The sequence below is a fragment of the Lepidothrix coronata genome, unplaced genomic scaffold, assembly GCF_001604755.1.
Source record: "Lepidothrix coronata isolate B3197 unplaced genomic scaffold, Lepidothrix_coronata-1.0 Scaffold116, whole genome shotgun sequence".
NCBI classification, from domain to species: domain Eukaryota; kingdom Metazoa; phylum Chordata; class Aves; order Passeriformes; family Pipridae; genus Lepidothrix; species Lepidothrix coronata.
This window is the reverse complement of record NW_016690296.1, coordinates 1,562,244-1,584,814: the sequence shown is the minus strand read 5'-3', so window position 1 is coordinate 1,584,814 and position 22,571 is coordinate 1,562,244. Positions and strand designations below refer to the sequence as shown.

At 40.4% G+C, this 22,571-nt stretch overlaps 1 protein-coding gene across 16 annotated transcripts in view; it reads right to left on the bottom strand.

Moving 5' to 3' along the window:
- Window positions 1-22,571, bottom strand: part of LOC108502308 (bifunctional heparan sulfate N-deacetylase/N-sulfotransferase 3) — a 217,583-nt gene that overhangs the window by 91,167 nt on the left and 103,845 nt on the right. For 15 of the 16 annotated variants that reach the window (XR_001876446.1, XR_001876441.1, XR_001876447.1 and 12 more), the window contains one exon: window positions 15,789-15,876. The gene's annotated coding sequence lies outside the window, so the exon portion shown is untranslated. Of the gene's footprint in view, window positions 1-12,134; window positions 12,219-15,788; window positions 15,877-22,571 lie in introns of all 16 variants that reach the window. The other variant, XM_017825144.1, reaches the window with a different exon arrangement.

Genomic DNA, 22,571 nt, shown 5'->3' with positions numbered 1-22,571 from the left:
ACAGAAATGTCAGGGCATGGATTAGTGCCAAAGAAAGGATAACAGACTTTATAAACCTCTCATGGGCACTGGGACAGCAAGAGTGACACTGGTAAAAGGGACCTCAGGAGATGTTTTACTGGAGATCCCACCACAGCATTTCTGCCACAGGAGAGAAACACATTCTGACCAGAGACACCACCAAGGTCCTGCAGAAACCTGGTGAAAGCCCTCTAGACTCCCTGAATCCCTCATTTCTGCATAGAAAAAAATCCTGAAACACTGGATAGTGAATACACTGCTGAGAGTATGTGTTCCTCTAGTGTGTTAATGCACAGCGGGTGAGAATGGGGAGAAACCATTTCTGTAGTTACCCAGTTATCCACCACTCACCTCCCCACTGCTCCATTCCCTGGCTTAGTGCCTGCAGAGGGTCCCACTTTTGTATCCATGTACTGAAAACAGTAGCAGAACTTACCAACAAACAAACTGAGAGACTGTTGAAATAATACAGCAAATATTAATTCTTTCTAAGAATAACTGCCAACTACAAGAAAGGCTTTTACCTCTTTTTTTACATAAAAAGTCAAGAAAAATTTTCACTCAAAACCAATTAAAATTCCCTAAACCTTAAAAAATAATGGATTTAGTTAATATGCAACATTCTCTTTGGTGCTACACAAATAATCAGGATATGGAGAAACAAGAGAGAAGGGTTTATATCATGAATCAAGATAGAGAATTTCACCACAAAAGCACAGCTATTCCAGGGACTGATTCTGAAAACAGTTATGGGGAAAAATCTAAAAAAAAAGCTCCGTGGCAATACTAAATATTAAGGATAGCCACAACTTGTGTCAAGGCAACAACTTCAAACACTATCGCAGAAGCATGTGGAGGAATTAGGTGAGAAAAGAATCAGGTATGTCAATGTCAAAACCTGTCTTGGAAGAAGTAATTAATCATTCTTTGTCCCCAGATTTACTCCAAATGCTCCTTGCTGAATTGCCCTGCCCTCCTGCACGTTCATCCCACTGCACAGAGGGCAGGGGAGAGGCCAAAGGGGTTAATTACACACCAAACAGGGCTTCCATCTCTTGACTCTTCTCTGTGTGACAGTGTAAAGGAAAACTGTTTCTCCTCATAAATTCTACACAGCTTACACAGCTTCTCTGAGTGGTGGAACTAAGCCGTACCCAAAACAGATGGTTTCGTGCAGGTGATGCTGCAGACTAGATTTGAAGACATACACTTTGGAAGTCTGGAAAAATACACCGTTGCATCTAAAAGTTTTACAAATGCTGACTACGGGCAGTGCAGCAACCTTCATTTGAAGTCTGGTGTGCGGACTAAGTTCACTGTAAGCCCACAGAAACAGCACAAATTATTCTCTTTATGTTTGCTGAAACGTGACACTGTTTGATAGTGACAGTGCCCGGGTTCTCTGTGTGCCCGTGAGGGGATGGATATGGGAGAGGCCATGAACAGACTCAGCCACCAGAGGCAGGTTAAAAGCCCAGTCATTTTTGTAGCCACTGCTACCCAGGGCTATCATTACAGCTTCTCTCCTCTCTGGAAACCAACCTAAATAAAATATCACAAGACAGTAATGTAACTTTCCCAGCTACTGTCTGGTTTAAACAACCAGAAGTCACAGGGAAGGCAGGTCCCTGCTGGCCGTGCACAGAGGCCTCACCAGCCCTTTTCCTTGGGAACTACTTTCTCAGCACTGTTATTTTCTCATATGTCTAAAAATCGGTCTTCCAAGACGTTGGGCATGCTCTGGCCATAACCTGACTTCACTTCAGGATACATGAGCATTGTCCTTTCCCTTTCCCTGTGCTAAGACTCTGGAAGATAATTAGGCAAGAAAGACAGAAAAGAATTGCAGCAGACTGTGCCCAGGTCCCTGCTGTGCACAGACAGGCCCTGAGGACACCGCAGGTCCTACCTGTAGACACAGTCACACCTTATCTCACACAAGTTACCTTCTCTGTGAGCCTGCTCATTGCTGGCTTGATCCTATCCCATTTAATCCGCATTAATTAGATTAATTGATTTTCTAAAATCAGCGAGCAAGTGCGCATGTGGTTCTTCTGTTGGCACAGGCATGCTGTCAATGCATTCCAGAGCCCTGCTGGAATGAAAGAGCCCATTTTTCTATGGGACCTTAATTAGACTGTTCTGTAATCAAACACGGGATCACTGGAACGCACAAAGGACTTTTTCCCCAAATAGATTTTTTTGCTAATTCCAGTTGTCTGTTCACCCAACTAATTACACACAGGACAGCCAATGCGTTACTATCCTGCTGCTTGAGCACTGTAAATTGTCTGGATACAGCAATAAAAAATACGAGCCCAGGGTTTGGCTCACTTGGTTATTTTCTCTGAAATACTGTTTTAGACCAAGCTGCTGAAATCTCTCTCAGTGGCTCCTCTAAACTGGGTGATGTTCGAGTGCTTTAGCTCTGCAACATGTCAAGGAGATTCCTGTTACTCCAGATGTTCAGTGTCTGCCTGAGCTCCAGGCAGATATATTCCCAGGCTCTTACAGCCGCCAATGCTCTGTCACTGCTTTCAATATCATAAATACATGTATGAACTACAGAGATCCACTTAAAATAGCCCACTGCAGGCAACATATTAAATTCACAATGAGCTATTCATTATAGAGGACGTTCACGGGCAAAACTGGCTCAGTTCTCCTCCTGAATTTTCAGCTACTTTTTTCAGCTCCTTTTTCAATTGTACATTTTTGACAGGTTTCTATCCCACATTTATTTAATATTTGGTCTCTTTTTGCTTGCTGGCCAAGACCTTGTACCCCAAGATATCTTGAGAAGACATGGCTCCAGACATGTTCCCCCCTCTCTGCTGCACTGGAGACCTGTTCCTGAAGGGAAAGGACCTGAGCGTGTGCACTTGGGCTACAATCTCTGACTCTGGACTGCAAAATGTCTTATACCTCTACACAAATATGTACATTTCATTAGTTCTACTTGTTTAATAATTAATCAGCCCACAACCCAGCCAGGAATGTTGGGTAATTCACTTCTGGAAGAACTAAGTTAATGCCTGAGAAATTAAATTAAAATCATAAAAATTCTATGGCGGTTCACTGTTCAGATATATGTAGCTACAAGTACAAGAAAAATGAGGAGAAATCTGAAGTTCTTACTGCTTTTAACTCATCTACCTGACAGATGGGCCCTGTACTTTTATATCAACAAAGATAATTTAATTTTATAGGCAGCAAACTAGAAATACAGGTTACATTGTACCTGTAATTGAGCTGATTTATAATTAAGATTGAAAACTTTGTTGCTGCATTCCTCATGTTCTGTTGTTTTAATGATACAACCATAAAAAGCATTTTTACTTTGAAAGCACTTACATAAATATGCCATCCACTCAGAAGACCTGTTTTCCCTGAGCATTCTGACATGCCTTTGCAATTTTAATGATTAAAATAGGTCGGTCCTCTGTGCTTTTTATTGCTGATGCCATCAGAAAGGCAGAACACGAGTAGAACCCCCCTTATCGTGATCCACAGAGTAATTTACTAAATTAAGGAAGCTTTTCCATCTCAAGTAACTTAATGCTATTAAACACACACCCCACATTTATTTTTGAAAAAAAAAAAAAGGAAGAAGGTTTTAGAAATCAGATGTGTATGTCTTTGTTAATCAACGGGAATTTCCAAGAATGTGGAGGAAAAAGTCGTTTGGGTCAGTAATTGAAATGAAATGAATTTTAAAATAAGGTCAATATTTCAGCAAGAAGAGAGCTGATGGACACCAGTGGGTGCATCGTCGTGCACAACAAGAGCTCTGGGAAAAGGGGCACAAGAGATTTCTGGCTTTGCCTGGATTGTAGCAGGAAAGGAACACTAGGAACCCAGACAGGCCAGAGACAGAATGGCCATGTAAGCTGGGGAACAGCTAATTGGCAGGGCAATCAGTTGGGTAATTAGGAGCCTGGCTGTACAGATCCTTATTCAGGTGTCATCAGATAAATCTCTGCCTTAACACATGTGTAACCTGCTCTGCCTTGAAGCTGAAAGAAGTGAAACCAATTCCAAATCAGAAGGAAAGCTCCTCCACTTAAAAACTGTAAAACAGTATTTATAAACAGTAAGAAAAAACACCAGGTATAAACAGTAAGAAAAAGACTCTTTTTGTCTTTGTTTATCAGTTTAGGAAGATAGAGTCGGGATGGTCTGCTATTGGTTGGTAAGAAATAGTGGTATGCTACTTATTAGCTGAGTTGACAAGGAAGCAATTGGCAAGTGCCATGGAAAAATAAAAACAACATAAAATTCAGTTCTGTATCTGAAAAAGTTTTTGATTTGTGACAAAGAAAACACTGACAAAACCTTGCTGAGAACCAGCAATTTTTACCAGACTTGATTTTGCTGGTGCCATCAATTTTTCACACCCCTTCAACTAAAGCTAAACATGAGGGGATTCTGTTTCTGACTTGAGGAGAAGCTAATAATCAACAGATCACAGCCACATCACAGCCAAGCCAGTGCTTGTTCCTTCTGGTGGACAACATAACAAAGTGAATTGGACATGAACTTGTTATTATGCTACAAAAGACATGGCCTCCATTGCCCGCTCCCCCTCAGCTGTCTGTGGCAGCCTAAGTTATCTCAAGCAAGGGACGGGCTGGATGTCTGAGCAACACCAGATAATGAGGTCTGGACGAACCAAGTGGCACCAAAAAAAAGAGAAGCTGCAAGAGCAGTGGACTGAGTGAACACATCCATCATCCGTATTTCCTTTCCCTACAACTCCGCATAAATTTTAGGAAAAGGCCCGTGGGTTTGATACAGGGACTGAGACACTGGTGCAGGTAACACGTGGCACTTGTCATTCCAAAGGGAAAGCGGGTGCAGTCATCCAACAGAAATGAATTGTACCCCAGAGTTCTCAACCATCAGCCTGAAGAGAGGAGCAACACTTGACAGGGCTGCACGCAGGAAACTGCAGTTCCACAGCTGATGGAGCTTCTCCCTCCACTCTGATCTGGTGTGTTGAAAGTGTGTGTGGCCACACAAACCGTGACTGCTTTAGATCCCCTTGCATGAAGCCATGTCAGCACTGAGAATACTGGTAAACACTCAGAAATGAACCCTGGCACAGACATGATTTACAGGTCCAAAGCCTTTTCACCAGCATTACTTTTTTTATTTATTTTAATACATCAGGATTGCTGTAGGCTTTCCCTTAAGCTTTGACTGACATTTTGGCAACCTTTCTCCACAAAATGAATCTACAGAGACCAACAAAACAGTCTGATAAACTTTTTCCTTAACAAACATAAAACAAACCTGTACAACTTATTCTGCTCCCAGATATACTTTTTAAAAGCTCACTGTGTCTCTTCTGGGGAAAGAAAGAGATAAAATAAAAGATACAGAAAAAAAAAAAAGAAAGTAAAAAAAAAAAAAGAAAAATCTAATGGCCTAGATACCAGTTTTATTTTCAAAGATATCCTTTGTCAGTGAAGTAACATAAACTACTTTTCCCCACATGAATCTTTGTTGCTGGGGTTGTACATAATGCAGACAATGGAGTTTACCAAAATCAGTTCTTACTTACTTACCAAAAGTGGGAAGCTAATAGCGGAGAAGGAAAGCATGACAGATGCCAATAAAATTTGGTTTTATCCTAAAATGCAAGTCACCAGCACCATTTCCACTCAAGTGGAACTTAGGGCCACGCTGTGAGACCCGAACTGTGAGAACCTCTGTGAGAACAGAGGAACCAGGGGCTGTGAAAGAACAATATATTATTTTAAAGAGTTAGGCATACCAAAATATATGCTAATAAGACCTCACCTGGGTTTTCAATTATTTTATCATACCCAAATTAAATAACTGTTTCAGTCAGTAATCAACTAGCTACTTATTCTACCTTCTCATGCTTCAAAGACCTCAGCCTATTTAATGATCATCACAATAAAGCAGGTGTTTAAATAAATGATATCAGTGAGGACACTTTGACTGCCCACTGCTTGTTACTGCCTCATCCCATGCTCCAGAGGTTGTATGGCTGAGAGGGAAAGGTAAGCCCTGTGGAAAAGCTCACAGAAAATCCCAGACTATCATCACCTCGAAATCTCTACTTCATAGAAAAGAAATCACAAGAAAAAGTATTTTCATCTGCAAGACTGGCAAAAAGAAATCCAGCTTTTCAATCCTTATGCAGTGTCTTTCTGCAGCCCTTATTTTAGAAGCTGGGTTAGTTTGTACCAGGCATGCTTCCTAAAGAGCACAAGGAAATCATCACACTCGAGACTCTGTGGAGACAAAGGGAAATTCCCTCAAACTTTGACCCAGAGCTTATAAATCTCTCTCTTCCCAGTGCAAGCTTGAAGCAGCTTGAAATCAGATGTGCTCATTAGAGACCAGTTTCCTAAGACAAGAACACAAGGAAACCACCTCAAAAAACCTGCAAGCTGAAGTATTTCCTTGGCCTTTGGAAGACTTTTTCCCAGGGAGGATGTTTTTTTAGAAGACGGAATTCCAAGATTTAGTCTGTGCCTTTCTAAAAGCAGCCTATCTATCAAAATCACAAAGTTAATGAAAGGAAAAATGGCTAATTATTGTTATTCCTACAACAGTAATAGCAAGACAAATTAAATCTGTTGGCTTCGCTGCATTAGAAAGCCCACATATAAGGTGGCTCACCACACCTTCCAGCATTTACAGCGTTGCAGAACGAGCACGAGAAACCTTTATTTTTGCTTTTTCTCCCAGGAAAGTACCACGCATCCCAAATGATCAGCCATGGCAACTACACTCCACAGCATGGAACAGCAACAGCATCTTACCCAGAACCTGTCCATTAATAGCAGAGCCCTTGGGGACCACAGGCAGCAGCCCCTGGGTGGGGACCAGGCACTGCTGGCAGCTCTGGCACCACCTGTCTGGGAACACAGCAGGCCTGGAAGCACCTTCCATGATCTGCCCACAGCATCCCGAGTAATCAAGTGACTAAATCTTCTCCAGTTTCAGGGGAAATGACCAAAATCGGTGCCAGCTCTAATGGATTCAAACAATTTATCCCTGAGCTTTAAAATACTTAGAAATGAAAATTAGTGAGAATGTCATTGACACATTAATATCTGAGGAGTAGGAATTCTCTTTACCTCGTTCCTTTGCTCTCATATATACATGAAGTGGTAGTAGCCTACAAATGGAGAGTAGTCTGGCAAACTGCAAGGTACAGCTATAAACTTTCCAGAGACAGCAGAAAATAACGTGATGAACAGCATGGTGCAGAAAAGCAGATTTTTTAAATTTTAGATTAAAATCATTATTAATAATGTTACAGGGCTTTTGTGCAAATGAGGTTAGCAAAACCTGATGTTGTGTGAAGCCAATTTTTGCAAAAAATAACCACAAAAGATGGTACTTAAGTACTAGAACTGCAGTGTGCAGAAAAACATTCCGTGGCAGAAACACATATTTATGCACATTACAGACTCACTGCTGAAGTGCATCACTGTTGGAGAGTTTATTGCAAAAGTGTTTTTAAGAGGAAACAGAAATTAATGGGGGTAACCACCTGGTACACAGAGCAGGTGTTTCACACCTGAGGACATCACAGAAAGTCAGGTGACAGACACAACACTTACTGAAAATGGGGGAGCCAAAGCACAGAAAACAAAGACAAAAATTAGCAATGACACCAAGGAGTTGAAGCTCAAGAACAAAAGTAAAAGGTCTGGAATTCAAGAGTGACTTGCTTGTCACAGAAGGACAGACAGACTGGTTTTCTCTATTTTATGGCCCTGTATAATGGGAAGATGTCACTCAGAATCTGTACCACAGTACTCAACCCATCTTTGCAAGTGCTCACCATTCATTAACATAAACCTTCTGTGATATTAATAGACTGAGATTCTTCTGGTATCAGAGGATCTTTTAATATTGGATTTACATTGTGAAAGTGGCCTTTGTGATCTATTAAATCTTTCCTCTATTTGATCTCCTCCAGGGAAGCCTGTATCCCCTATGTACTTTTATTTATCAAAGCACGGGTGAGTTGTCTACAATGGATAATTACAGAATAACATGGCCACGGGGTGTTCAGGTGTTCCTTTTAACTGAGGTAAAGGCTTGCTGTAATGTAGAGATCCCAATGTTATGGGAACAGCCTGTCCTTTCATGTGACACTTGGCTAAAGTCACAAGTATGTAGGAAATATCTCTACTTCAGGAATGATTTCGAGAACTCCGGCATAGATAAAAGATTAGACAGCTAAAGCATGTACGTTTTTATTCTCATTTTATCTTTGAAGTTTTAATTCAACAGCAAAAAATCTGTCAAGTAGGAGTAAAAGCTTTTCCCCCCTATTTTTCCTGGCTTGACTTTTCTGTGTATCAACATTTCAGAAAAACAAAGTAAACAGGGGAGACAAAAAGAGGCTGCTCACGATTTCTTCAAAGTGTAGTTAGTACCCACAGCTCTTTGTGTGATGATTTTCCTTTGAGAATTTAGGACAGGAGGCACTGAAAGGATTTTATAAACATCAGTCCATTTAAATTCAACCCCAGGGAGATTGGGAAGCACTGTCCCCCCTCAGCAGATGGAGATCACTGAAAAAGAGGCCAAATGATTTGCCCACAGATATACAAGTTAGCAGGCTGAAAGTCTGGGGATGTTTGGAAAGCAGGACATGAAATAAACATAAAAGAGAGGGGAAAAAAAAAGAAGTGATAGACTAATTTCCAGAAAAAAATATTTTTGTCAGATTAATGGTATCTCCTGGATAAACACAGAAACCACATTAATGGAAAACTTCAGCAAAACTGGATAAAATGCACATAATTTAATTTTTCTAATAAATTATGGTGCCATTGATTTTCTTTCGTGTTCTAAAGTGCTTTTCCATCATCCATTGTAGAATTAATTTAAGATTTATTCACTGCTAAAATATGCAGGAAGTCCTTAAAAAAAAGAAAAGAGAAAACTTGGGAGTTCTTCAGAAAGAAGTTTATCTTTGTATCAATATTATCATTACTTTTAAACTGACAATCTGAAATTATTCCTATATATGAAAAGCTGGAATTCCACTCAAACAAGACAAAATTGCAAGAGTTTTTAGTGTATTTTTATGTCCTTTTCACCTTTGAAAATACAGTATTTTCCCCTCATCCTTTTCAGTTTTGAATGACAGTGGTCCACTTTGTTTCAGATAAAGATGTTGTGACCCAAACACAAAGCAGAAGCACTTTGACTTAAGAAGAAAGAGTCAGCCCAGGCTGCAGTGAGGGAATCCTGTTATCCCTCCCTTTATGTGGGTGCAGGAAGTTTCTCCCTCCATTTGTTTTCCCCTTTCATTTAGATCCTGTGAAGGCAGATGGAATTTACTGCTCCCATTCTGAAATTCCTTTTGTTGGTGCAGAATATATGTCCTTACAAGAGAAGCTGTAGAGGCCCATCCCTGGAAACATTCAAGGTCAGGTTGGACAGGGCTCTGATGCAGCTGAAGATGTCCCTGCTCCTTGCAGGAGGGGGTAGGACTAGATGACCTAAAAGGTCCCATCCAACCCAAAGCATTCTGTGATTCTGTGATAAAATGTGATGCCCAAATACTACAGACTTATGAACAAACCAAAGTGAACAAACATCCAGTTTTCTTCTAACATTTCCTGGAGTTTAAGTATCCCTGGGACCAAGACACCGAAAAGCTACCGCAGAGATGGAGGACACTCAAGGTGAGACCACAAAAAGGGCCCCCCTTCTAGGGTTAGAGCCCTCAGCTATGTGAACAATGTTATGTCATAGAGTTGTGTCCTGATACTATAATATAACTTCTACACATTGCTGAAGCAGAACAGCAACAGGCAAGACACCACGGAATCTTCCAAGTCAAAATAAACACAATGTGACAGATTTTAAAATCAGTAGTTATTAAATAAAAAAGGCAAGGATGTAGTAAATGTTTGTTGTCTTACGCTGCATCTCCTAAGGGACCTTTATTCATTTTGTTTTTAAAAATAGCATCAGCAGAGATTTGTAGAAAAAGATAGGGCTGTCTACCACCTACCAGCTTCCAATTCCAAATGAGTAAAATAAATCCTCCTGCCTAAAAGCAAAGCTTAGTGTGTTTAAGTCACAGGTCTGTGAGAGATATTATCTGCATCAAAAAAAAGAGAGTAGGATTCCATCTTACTATGATGGCTCCTTCCAGTTACCTCAACTAGGAAGGACAAAGCTTCAAGTGGAATTCGTGGCAGTAGAAGGGAATAATTTACTTCAAGTCAGTATTTGTAACAGCACATCTGGAGGAAGGCAGGGTCATTCCCATTGTGGGAGGAAGTTACGTGCAGTTTCACGCTCGCTGTTCCATTTCAAATTGTGGAGGGCTGCTGTTTCTGCCAAAGCACACAGCACTCCACGCCAACAACTGGTAGGAAAACACAGGGTGTTGGGAGAGCAAGGCCACTGACTGTGCAACATGGGAATATAGTTCCATGAGTGGAAGAGAGTCAGCTATGGTCTAGAAATGTATCTTTTCATCATAAAGTCATCCATGTGATGCAACAAAATATCATTAAAACCATTATTTGCACCTGCAGTTTATTACTTTTAAATTTAGATTTTCCTCAGTTTTGAAAAGAGAGGATTGACCTGATGCTAAATTTAGTGTTTATATTGTCTCATGGCTTCTAGGAAAGCGTCATTTTCCCTTGCATTCCCTGTAACATCTGTTCTGAACATGTAGGAGCTGGAGTAGTAAAAACTGTATCCAGCTATGTAGTGCAGCAGATGAGAAGAATCTTCATCAAGAAGATTCAGACTGCAAAGAAGAACAAAACATTTCTGGAAGCTTCTGGCCCGTTCATACCAGTCTACATTGTGACCCCTTAGCAGGTTCTAGCTTAAGAAATGCTATACATTGGCAGGTGTTGGGGTAAAGATGGCAGGACTAATGACTGGACTCGATCTTCCAGCTAAAGAGTAATGGCTGATGTGTTCCTCAGTAACTGCTAATGGTCTGGGATATTCCAGGCAGGCCAAATTACTGACTTGATATAACATTTCTTGCTTAATGAATGGCCAAGATTTAAGTGACTGGCAGTTTAACATCTCTCATTTCCATCAGAGACTGTGAAGGGGAAGAAATAATTCTGGCTTGTAATGTGAAAGCTGCCACAGAGCTGTCAGACATTTCATTTCAGCTAATCCTCCCTAGGAAGTGCAGCGTCGTGTGAGCTCTGAATTCCTGGGAGTTTATCGATCTCGTGTTTGCCATATAAACAAGTGACAGCAGCCCTGCAGCCTCGTCACCAGAAAGAAAAATGGCAGTTTCTGGGATCCAGATGCAGGTGGGTGGGTGTGTTTGTTTAAACCGGATGAGCACAAGATGCCGAAGGTGCCTCGGCAGATCCAAAATGCAGCTGCTGCCGGGATGTGACCTCTTACCTCAGCCCCTCACCAACTGGGACAATCTCATGGAAGAGCTGTTTGTAAGTGCCAGTTTCTGTATAATGAGTGCAGGTCACCTGGTGATGAAGGAGCCCCCGCCATTTGGTTTAACTGTGCTCAACAACACAGTGCTAATTGAGTAGAGCTAATCCAGCACAAGGTACCTGGACACACACATGTGGAAGCAGCAGCTTCCTGAATATTTAAATGGACACTGTCAAGGCAGCCACAAATACTGTATCACATTAGCATGACTAACACAGTTTGCTAGCTGGAATTACGGAAAAGAGCCCTCATTGCAGAGTGTAATGCTTTCTGTAGCCTATTAGCACTTATTTAGCATCTCCTGCCTGCCCTCATTCCTGGAAATGCTGCTCATTTATCAGCAGGTCTGTGCAGCCCAGACACTGAGCAGCCAGGCCAGCCCAGTGCTGCTGCCATACATCATGCAGCCCATTAGCCAGGCACATTTCTTTCCCGGGGTTTCCAGTGAGCTGCACCAATTTGTTACCCGGCTCACCGGTGGCAGTGAAAGGTATATGGAGCAGCCCCTCGCCGAATAGATGGAGCTCAATTACAAGCAGCACAGTACACTTACACAAATATGGGGGATAATTAATTGCTTGGAGAATGTGCCTTCAGACATGAGCTGTTCTCCCAGGGCAAGAGCAGAGTATAAGCAGATGGGCAATAAAATACATACATACGTATCTTAGGTATAATTCCACACTTCCAGTTAGGATGGGATGGATTTCTTTGACTGAACTGAGTCTAAACCCCTCTACTTCCCACTGAAAACAGAGCAAAAAAACACTTGTCAGTGTGGTGTTGCTAACTCAAAGCTGCTTTGAAGAGCAGTCCATGACATAACTGTTGAAAGACCTCTCTCTCTGTGGACACAACTGCAAAACTGTTGCTTCTATTATTTCCTCAATTCTCAAGGCTGCTGCAGGAACATTTTAATAGGAACCAAGAAAACTGCTTTTTTAGACACTATTTTATTTCCATCCTTATATCACTAAAAAAAAGAGGGTTCTTTCTCTCAAATTATCTTTTTGAACTATGTTCTGCAAGATGTTTTTCATTATATTTGACTTCATTAGCTACTTTTCCAAGGCAAAAGATTTATCCTTCTACGTCTTGAACATTTTCTGGTTGGTTGTTTTCATTATGTCGCAATTTTTGTTTGTAAAGTTTGTTTCAAGTGAGCGCAGTTCAATCTGGGAAGCACAGCTGGCTCACAGGGGTGACATTCTTTCTGATGGCTTCATATCCAGCTACTCTTGCTGTCTGCAAATGCCTTTTGACCTGTAGTGTTTATACAGTTTCCTAGTTTCATCTCCACTAGATTTCTGTTGACTTTTTCAAATATGTTCTATCATTATGCAGAGGAATTTGCCATGAATCATTTTTCCCTACTCTTGCTCAGTGAGTAGCTTCTATTTTCCCAACAATTGCAAGTTACAGTAAGAAAGAATTGAAATGATTTTTTCCCTGCTAATGGTTACATCTCAGCAGATGGATTAAGAAACATGGACACCAGAATTTACTCTCTTTCTAACGCAAACTGCTAAGAGGCATAAGAGATACTTCTTGTATTCCCCTCAGAGAAGAAAAGGAACGTCATTTATAAAAGATATCCACATTTCCATAAGATTAAGCCTACACAATAAGAAAAAACTGAGATACTATGATGGAGTAGGTGCATGTCCTGTCACACCTGAAAGGTGCTGCTCTGTTTTTCACACACTGGGAATGCAGAGAAGGTTCAACACCCCTGTGCCAATCCCCCCTGTGATTTGAGTCTTAGCACTTCACCTGCCCTGCAGGGGGGGAAACTCTGACAGGAAATAAATATTACTGAAGGAAGGTTTTTCTCTAGGGCACAAACTTCTCTACCAGACAGGTAACGGCACAGGGTGGTGTAAGCAGAGACTGGAATTCTGTTTCAGTGAAAATGAGTTGTGTGTTATTTGATATAGACTAGAAAGAAATAAAAGCAGAGAGATTTTACTGCCGCGGGCTCAATGCCCTACTTGGCAACGTTTTTACTCTTGGCAGCAGTGAAGGCCAAGGTGAGGGGTCTGAATCTTACCCAGGCTTGGCAGGGAGGGCTACCTGCATCACCTAATGATGTGTGCTGTGCACTTAATGAGCCATTGCTCAGTTTTGTCTGTTCTGGAGAGGAAAAAAATTGACTTCGAGGAGAGCATTTGTCACGAGGGAATGAGTGGTTCTGATGCTTACTCTTGTAAACACATATATCCATGTGCAATCTAAATTTTTTTCTTTTTTGATAAGCATGGTATTAATAAGACAGAGCATTATGTTCATGTATTAAACATTTTTTTATAACACATGCTGCTTTGAAGTTACACAAAGGTGATTTGTGACATAATTAATGAACTTTGCCTTAGGTGTGTTAAAAAATGTATAAGTAGTCTAAGGTACTACCTGTTTCCTCATCACAGCAGCTAAGTTGCACTTACCAGGAAGAAAAGCAGAACTGCCTTGTAATTATAATTATAAATTATAATTCTCAGGCCACTGATTCTTAATGAAATATTGCAGAATTTGCCTTACCTGATTTACCACTTTGGTAACTCCTCTCACTGCTTAGTCCACCAGCAGAGCCCAGGACTGGCTTTGAGGAGAACAGGTTTGTTGGCCACCACCAGCCAATGCAAAACAGCATCCCAAAGGGAAAGGAATCAGCCAGGCTCAAACAGCCCCAGGAACTCAGCCAGTTGTTTCCTGGGCAAATCAAAGGCTCAGCTCATTACAGTTCATGTCCACACAGCCCCTCGGAAATTCTCCTTGTATCAGATGCAGTTTGTTGTGAGAGATTGTATCACTTGCCTTTTCAAATTTAATAAATACAAACCCGTTACTGGGCTCGGCACCTCAAAGACACAAAGGTCTGTCCTCAGTGTGAAGTACCATTAAGACCTTAAAAATGCAATGATTTATTCTTCAAATTATGGCAGTTAAATGTGTTACTGAATTGAGGCAAAAAAAGCAGATGGAAACCCTTACTGGACTACAAATTTCATTCCATTACTTGAATTTTCTGGTTCATTAGGACATCAAAGCACCCCATCTAACTGAACACAGGGTTTCTTGGAAAACTTTCCCATACGGCTGAAGAAACCAGGGGAACCCAGAACTGCATTCAACACCTCTAAATGTACAATTTAGGTGATTTTCTGTCAATTTTAATCCTCAGAAGTACTTCAGTAAAGCAGAAATGCATATTTTGGCAGATTGTTTCCAAGAAATTCTTGCTAATTGTTTGCTATATCTACGAACACATATTTGAATTATATTTGCTAATATAAATTATTATGATAGCATGTCTTCTTTCTTTTAACAGAGAAATGAGGACTCATTCCAAGCTTTTCTCTACCTACTTATTTAAGCAGAAGATTAACAAAATCTCATTCATATGCCAATTAGCATATATTTAGCAGAGGCAATTTTACACAGCTCACAGCTTGTGTCCAAAGATCAATCTTCACTTGTTTTGGAAAGAATGCCAACCAGCCTTAGTAATTTAAGTTGTCCTAATAATACCCAGATTTCTTCCATTTTACTGGGCTCATAGAGCATTGCTGATGGTCTTTGTTACTATAATAGTCTTTCAGAAAAAAAAGCAATTTTTTTTCTGGGCTTTACAGCAGCAGTTTCAGGTATTAATTGCTACCATGATCAAGTTGCCATGTTTTAGGAGAATTACTATCTCCTATAACTAATCCTCCAGCACTGAATGTATGCAAAATTCATAATGAGAACCAAAAACCCAAACAAACAAAGAACCATCTTGCCTCAGGTTATACATTTTACTTCACCAAGGTGCAAAATTCAGCAAAACATGGATCTAGTCCCTCAAAGAGTGATGACACATTCGTATTTGCAGGAAAGACTACACAAAGAAAACAAAGCCAGGTGACATCTCATCCACATCTAAACCCAAATGTTAAACAGCACAACCAGGTTTTCCTCCACTTTGATTCACTGAAGCTTTAATCTGTTCTTATTTTCTGGTCTGCCTTACTCCATCACAAAGCAGCACATTCCCCAGAAACCTTGTTCTTCCAATAAACAGTGTGAAGCTCCCACTATCCTGGCAGGATTCCACCTTTTGAGGATGAACACTTGAGGTTGTGTTTAGAGGGTCAGAGGCAAGGGCCCGTGTAAGGGAGGCAGTAGCACCAGCTCTGCACTTAGCTCTCTAATTACGATCAGTTTTTGAGACACACTTTCCTTGGCAGGCAGGCAATGACTTTGGTGGGGAATCCCTGGAAGAGCAGATTTTCCCTGCAACTATACTGTGTGTGTAAATAAATCCAAATTTCACTTACATAACAATCATACTTTGTGTCACTGGCTGTGCCTCTCCTACCTTCTCTCAGTTGGCATGTTGGCAATCTTCCTTTCAGCAGAAGGATGCTGATAAAAAGAAAAGAAACAATTTATTACATTCCTATTTCTTTGTCTTTCCACAGCTCTGTAGATAAATCAGATATTAAACATTATTTTTATAAAGTCTACAAAGCTTCAGGCAGGTAGTGGAGATCAAGTTCCGCTATTGTCTGTCAACATCCTTTGCCTAATAATGTATCTCAAGACAGCCTAAGCTCTGTTTAAACTGGTTTTATTGCTCCCTAAATATGATTTTACTAACCTGCTTTTTAAATTACAATTGCCCACTGGCCTGCCTGCTGGTGGGGAAAAGCTGCAATCCATTATTCAGAACAGACTCCTGCAAGCATTACTATTAACAAGGGAGAAGTTAGCTAATGACTGGCAGCTTAAAGAGGAATGAAATTGTTAATATTTGAGGCCATCCTCCCTGCTTCTGCCTATCACCAGTACCAGAACCATTTAAATTAAATACCTGATGTGACTAAAACACATTTCAGATGATATAACGAGCTACAGCTATTCCTGTTGAATGCATCTATCACTTCTAAAGTCAGCCTTAAGTCCACCCTCTTGCTGAGGGCTCCATTTTGCCCTGAATTCCACCTGGATAATTCCCCTGCAGTGAATCATATAACAGAGCATATCAGGGGAATATTTCACCCTTGCAAAGTATTTTTGCTAAGGTTGTTGAAAAATTAATACAATTCCAATAATTTTTACAACTTTTTTAAGGGAATCAATTGGCAAGAAAAGCTTTTGCAAAAAGAAGTGCTGCTGGTTTGGTGAGACACTTAATGTCAGGTGAAAGGGAGTTTTGTAAAAGATTTTTCACAAATGCAAAAGATGTAGTTCAAAGGAGACAGAATCAAAAAGGACATACCAGAAACAAAATATTAAAACATATTTCCATATTTCCAGCAATGTCATTAAGTCTTCACAAGACACCCAATTAGCACTGTGCCCAAGTGTGCCTGCTGTCAATGTGCATTAGCTACAAAACTCAGAGAAGCCCAGAGTTGACCCAGAAAATGTCAGAACTTGTGATCTTTGTCAATGGAGCTGAGTGACAGCGTGACCCGTGTAAATAACTGCACCCTCTGCCATTAAAGAGATCACTTCAGGTCAGTTGAGGCAAAACTTTTCTATTTTCTCATGGGAGAAAAAATCTCAACGTTTTCTCTGGTCAGCTAAAGCTTTGCTTAGTCAGTAGGATTTTTTTCCAAATTTAAGAAAGTTAAACAGTTCTAAAACAATTTTTGAAATTTGTTTTCAGATTTTTTCAATCTGATTCAAATCCATAATCTGGTTTGGTTTGGTTTTTTTTTTTTTCTTCACATGGCTTATCATTTCTTTTGGTGAAAAACTTGTCAAACAAGAAAAAAAAATTGCTTTGCTATTCCTTCTAGTTTTCCTCTTGAAAAATATTCTATTTGGGATTATTTAAAAATTTACATTACAGACTAACATGCACAACACAAACAGTAGCTTTAATAACCACCAAACAGGAGGCAGGTCAAGGTCCAGCCATTGAAATGAAACTTTCCAAAAACATCCTGACGTAACCATAGTTCTGAATTAACCTGTCCTGAGTGTGAAAGTGGATCTTTATAACTTTTTAATGAAGTGCTCAGCTGCCCTGAGAGACATCTCTGTGAGACCCACAGTAATCTTTGATCAAAGACAGTGTGTGTGCTCAACTTCCACTGAACTACCTGCCAAATTCTCCCTTCCATTTGGCTGCCAGCTGGTGTTTCATGGAATTGTACCTGGGTATGTTTATGGATCACAACTTCATCAGCAGAAGGAGCATTCCTACAGCTCCCACATATGTTAGTGGTGGCAGGGAACATGGAAGATTTTTCCTTGGCTTCCAGAACAAGGTTAACACCTGACCTGGAAAGGACTGAATGCTGCAAGTCTGTGAAGTATTTGGAGGCTGCTTTTAGATATTTCTGCAGAGGAGGCCTCCATGAAAAAAGGTGAAAATACTTTTTTAGGTGGCTCAGTGGACTGGATTGAGGTGTTTTGATGAATCCCATGAAATTCAGGCAGTTTATTAATCCGACAGGGTTTAGAATGACCTCTGCTCAGCTTCTTTGTTTCAAATTATAAGATCTTCTGTAGCTCAACATCCATAACACAGGAGCTCAACCTTGACATGAAGACAGTGTTGCACTAAGTCCTGCAGTGGACAGGATGCTATGAACTGGTTGCTTCTCCCTTCCCATGGGGTGTTTTCCCATGTCAGAGTGTGACCCACTGCTGACAAGCTGGTTTATGTGTGCTGACACCAAGCACAGCCAGATACCTACAAAATTAAATCTCACACTGAGAAAGGACTCACTAGCAGTTAAACTTGCAATGAGCTGTAACTGTGCCAAGCAGCATTAGGAAGAGCCAGTTTGGGGGTTTACTGCTGCTCAGTCCAAGAGGCTCCTTCTCTAAGCAGTGCATGAAGAAGAGATCAGAGTTACACAATGCACCCTGTAATTTCCAGTTTCCTCATCAACAGTCATAAGCTAAGAGCAAAGACATCCAAATGCTTGGGGAGCGAAGGCAAGAAGAACAAAACCAGCAGTAGTAACCTGGAAAATCAAGGAACTGGTGTTGAAGAAGTGCAGTGAACAACTGAATAAAACACCAGGGCTAACTAGGTCTTGCTGATGGGATACAACAAAGAGGAACCCCATTCCACAGCAACTTCCCTCATTTCAGAATATTCTTTTATTCCTCATTCCTAGAGCTAAACTTTTCAGTCTCTTTCATGAAAAGAGTTTTTTGACTGATTGAAACATCAGACTCTTTAATTTCCAAACGTGTGAAGATGTCCCAAGATGTCTCCTTCAATACAGGACTTTGAATATTTTTCCATCTCAATCAGAATGGTTTGGTATAAACCCCACCCATCTTCTGCTCAGAATCTGATGACAAACAGAAAACAAACACGAGACTCCCTCCTCCTGGGCTGGTGCCCCAGCTGCACTGAGACAGAAGTTTTGTTAAAACCAGCATATCAGCATATTTAACTGGGAGCAAAACTCTTCAGATCAAATCCAATTTAAAGCCTTGCAAACAAAGTGGTAATTTTTTCATTCATTCTCAACTTCGTTTTCCAGATTTTTGAAAGAAAAAAGGGAGAGCTGAAGAATTCACAGATTTTATAGAATTATATTTCTCACTTGATTAGTGACAGAAACCAGCATCTGCAGTTAAATTTAACAAAACCATTTATTTAATTTTAATATTCTTTCAAGGCAATGCTATGCCTCTTTTATCCTTTGGCATTTCTAAAATGTTCCAGTAGAAATTGTAGCATTTGTTGTATGAAAACTCTATGAGGGAAAACTCCTGTTTGTTAAAAAATATGTATCTTTCAAGAAATTTCACGTGGAAACTTTTTTGCACAGACATTTTAGTTTTACTGCCCTCAGCATTGAAATCCTTAAAAATGCAGCCAGAAGCCAGAGTTGCATCATATTGAACTCATCTAAACTGTGTTTTAGAAGTTATTTCATTATACTACTGCAAACACTTCTGTGCACCCATTTAAATAATTTTAAATTGGGTTTATATTGACTTAGGATGTCAAGCCCTTCTCAGCTTAAGGGAAGTCAATACAGGACAGGTTTAATTCACTTGATAACTCCCTGAACAAGAGTTTAATACAATCAGTTTAGCACCCAAACTTGATTAATCAGTGCGACCTCACAAGTAGCCAAACCATCAGGAATTCAGGAACTGGACTATTTTATCATCTGAAATTATACTGGTAGAAAAAGAAAGCTCCAAAATACTCCCACTCTGAATGGAACACTTGCTCAACACAGACATTTCCAGATTACAAACCGAAATCAAATCATTAGGGAAAGCATAATGCAGTTCACTAATACACTTTAATGACACAATAGGCACTAATGTCTGATTCAACACAACTGCTTGAAGTTGGTGGCTGAGCCCTTGGCCCTGGTTGTCTCCAACCCAACAATGCTGCCAAGAACAGGAGGAACAGATGCTCAACACGCACATGTCTCGCAGCCGCTTCAATTTGTTCATCACCCACTTCCTCTGGGATAAAAGAGATATTGTCAAAATGATAATGATGGGGTAAACAGTTTGGCCACTTTAAGCATTTTCTGAATGCCAGATAAATTCAGAATAATTTTTAGCAGTAGGCTTGCCAGAACATCAGCTGAAGCCTATTCATTACAGCTATTCATGTCCCTATAATAAAGGTTGCATCAGCAATTCCATTGTAAATGCTCTATCAGAGGGGTTTGATAATTTGGCTGCAAAAAGTATTTTTGGCTGAAGCTTGGCATGTAAGTCTTAGATATAATTTTTCAAGCTAGTTTTAAACTGTTCAGCTGTTTTCTGCATAAGGATGGAAGAAACAAAGATGTTTTAGCTGGTTTAAACTGGTCTCTTTTTTTTTTTGTCCTACATAAAAAAGCACCAAACTGTTTCTTTTGAAGAAGAAACTGTGTTAAGGAAAAGCCAGGAGCCACATACACTCTAATGCATACTTACACTAGATATATGCCAATTACAAATACTCTGGTTAACTGTGGCACTATCTGGATGTCATGGATTAAGTGATAAGAAAGAAATTCCATGGAGGAATGGTGACACAGAAAGTCACTGCACCTTTTCAGTTTCCCAAGGAAGGGTAACACTCATCACCAGCCTGTGGCCAAGTGATGTGCTTCTAGAAAACAGAGTGTAATGGGATGGTCATTTTATAAAAGTAGTTATAAGGATAAACCTGACAATTATTCAAGTTTAATTTAATCACAAAATCAGTAACGTGACTTAGGACATCAACTCCTTTAATGACACTGATCTTCCACGGTGCCTGGAAGACACACAACCTCTCATGGATTTTTATTTTTCACTCTGATCTTTTTAGGTAGAAAGTACCATCTACTTTTTTACAGATGGGGGATAAATAGATTCCAGCAGGTGTATACCAACTATAACATCCAAAGTTGGAAAGTGGAGAAAAGCCCTCAAAATGTCAGACTCCTGACAAAAGAATCTTACCCCATATGGGTTCATTTTACCAGTGTACTTACTCCCTGTTACCCTGGCTGGGAAGAAGGAAATCTCCCAAAAATGTGCTGCACATGGAGGTGGCTCAGGGCTACCAGTCCCTCTGTGGGCAGGTCTGATATCCAGCTGCTCCCTTGTTGACAATCCTGCATTTCCTTGGACGTGTCTGACATCTTTACTGGCAGTTAAATCACCCTGTCTTTCCTGGGATGGCTGATGGAACTGCATCTCCCAGGCAGGGCCAGATTTCCCTGTCACAGTCAGAATCTCTAGAGCTCTGCAAGGAGTGGGAGAGGCTCTAGTCTCCACAGTGAACATGCAAATACATTATATGTGTTAGGGGAAAATGATACCAACTTCACACAGGATGCATCCACGTTTGGATCTGCTAAGCTTTCAGTGGATACGGTCCTCAGCAACAGAGGGGTTACTGCTGGAAAAGGGGGACAGGAAATATTTCACCAAAGTGAAACTAATCCTGGTGAAATTCACTTTCACAAGAAGTGTATATTAAAAAATTATTAAACAATGAACATCTGTTGGCAGAAGACAGAAATGCTGTAAAGAAATGAACCTTGAGGTTCTCTGCTAGCAAAGATCTGTGTTTCTTAATACATTCCATCAATGCCCCAGGGCAGGGCTCCACTGGCACTTTCTGGCCACACACAGAGTGCATCCACCTTTCCTTACTGTCCACAAGAACCTGCTGCCTCCTGACTCAGCACAGGCTGAGAATTACAGCACACGTTCGACCTTTCCTTTCTGAGATGTATTAAATCACTTTCAATTACCAAAAAAACTAAGGTGCTTGACAGATGGCTTCAAAGCACTATCCTTCATGCTTCATTACCAGGATCTTGTAAACAGGAACAGGCTTTTCTTACCTGCCTGTGAAGATGCTGCTGAATGTCTTATTTCTGGAAATGCTGCCTATAAATATGATAGTGCTATTTTGTGACACAGAACTTCCAGAAACTGTTTTCCTCTTAGCAAATTAGCTATGGTGAGACTATTTTGAAGTTAGGACCGGGTACAAAATATTAATACTCTCACATTTCTAAAGTAAATCTGCCTTTCCACAGTATCTAATGTGTTCCAGATACTTTGCCACACACACACAAAAATGCAAGCACAATCCCATCGGAACCACGCTGGATTTCCTCTAAGCAAATGGCAGAAGAACTTGCATTTCCACACATGAAGTTCCCAGAATTCAGTCCTCAATTCCTCTGCAGTAACAACAGTTCTTGGAAGACAAGACACTTTTTGTCTAAAGCTCGGTGTCACGACCAGAACACCTGAGGTCACCTCAGAACACAAACATCATTTATTTTCCCTCAAACATCATTTAAAGTTAGTATTCTCCCTAAAGTACTGGCACTTCTCAAATCTCATGTATTGATGTTTTACTGATAATTTATGAGGGAATTAGACATCTTCGGGATGAAAGCTCCTTGTTTTAGCAGCTGGCAGACGTGGAACAGCTGGGGATTAGGCACTCAAAAGGCTCAGGAACAGCTTGCAATCTGTGTGTTTGGCTGACTAGGTAAATGTTTAAGGTGGAAGCAGTGAAAGAGTTAACAATGTTTTCTTTGAGAAAAATATACTTTTAGCTGCTATTGATTCTGTTTGGCAAATAGAAATGGAGAGGAAGATGCCACTGTCTGATC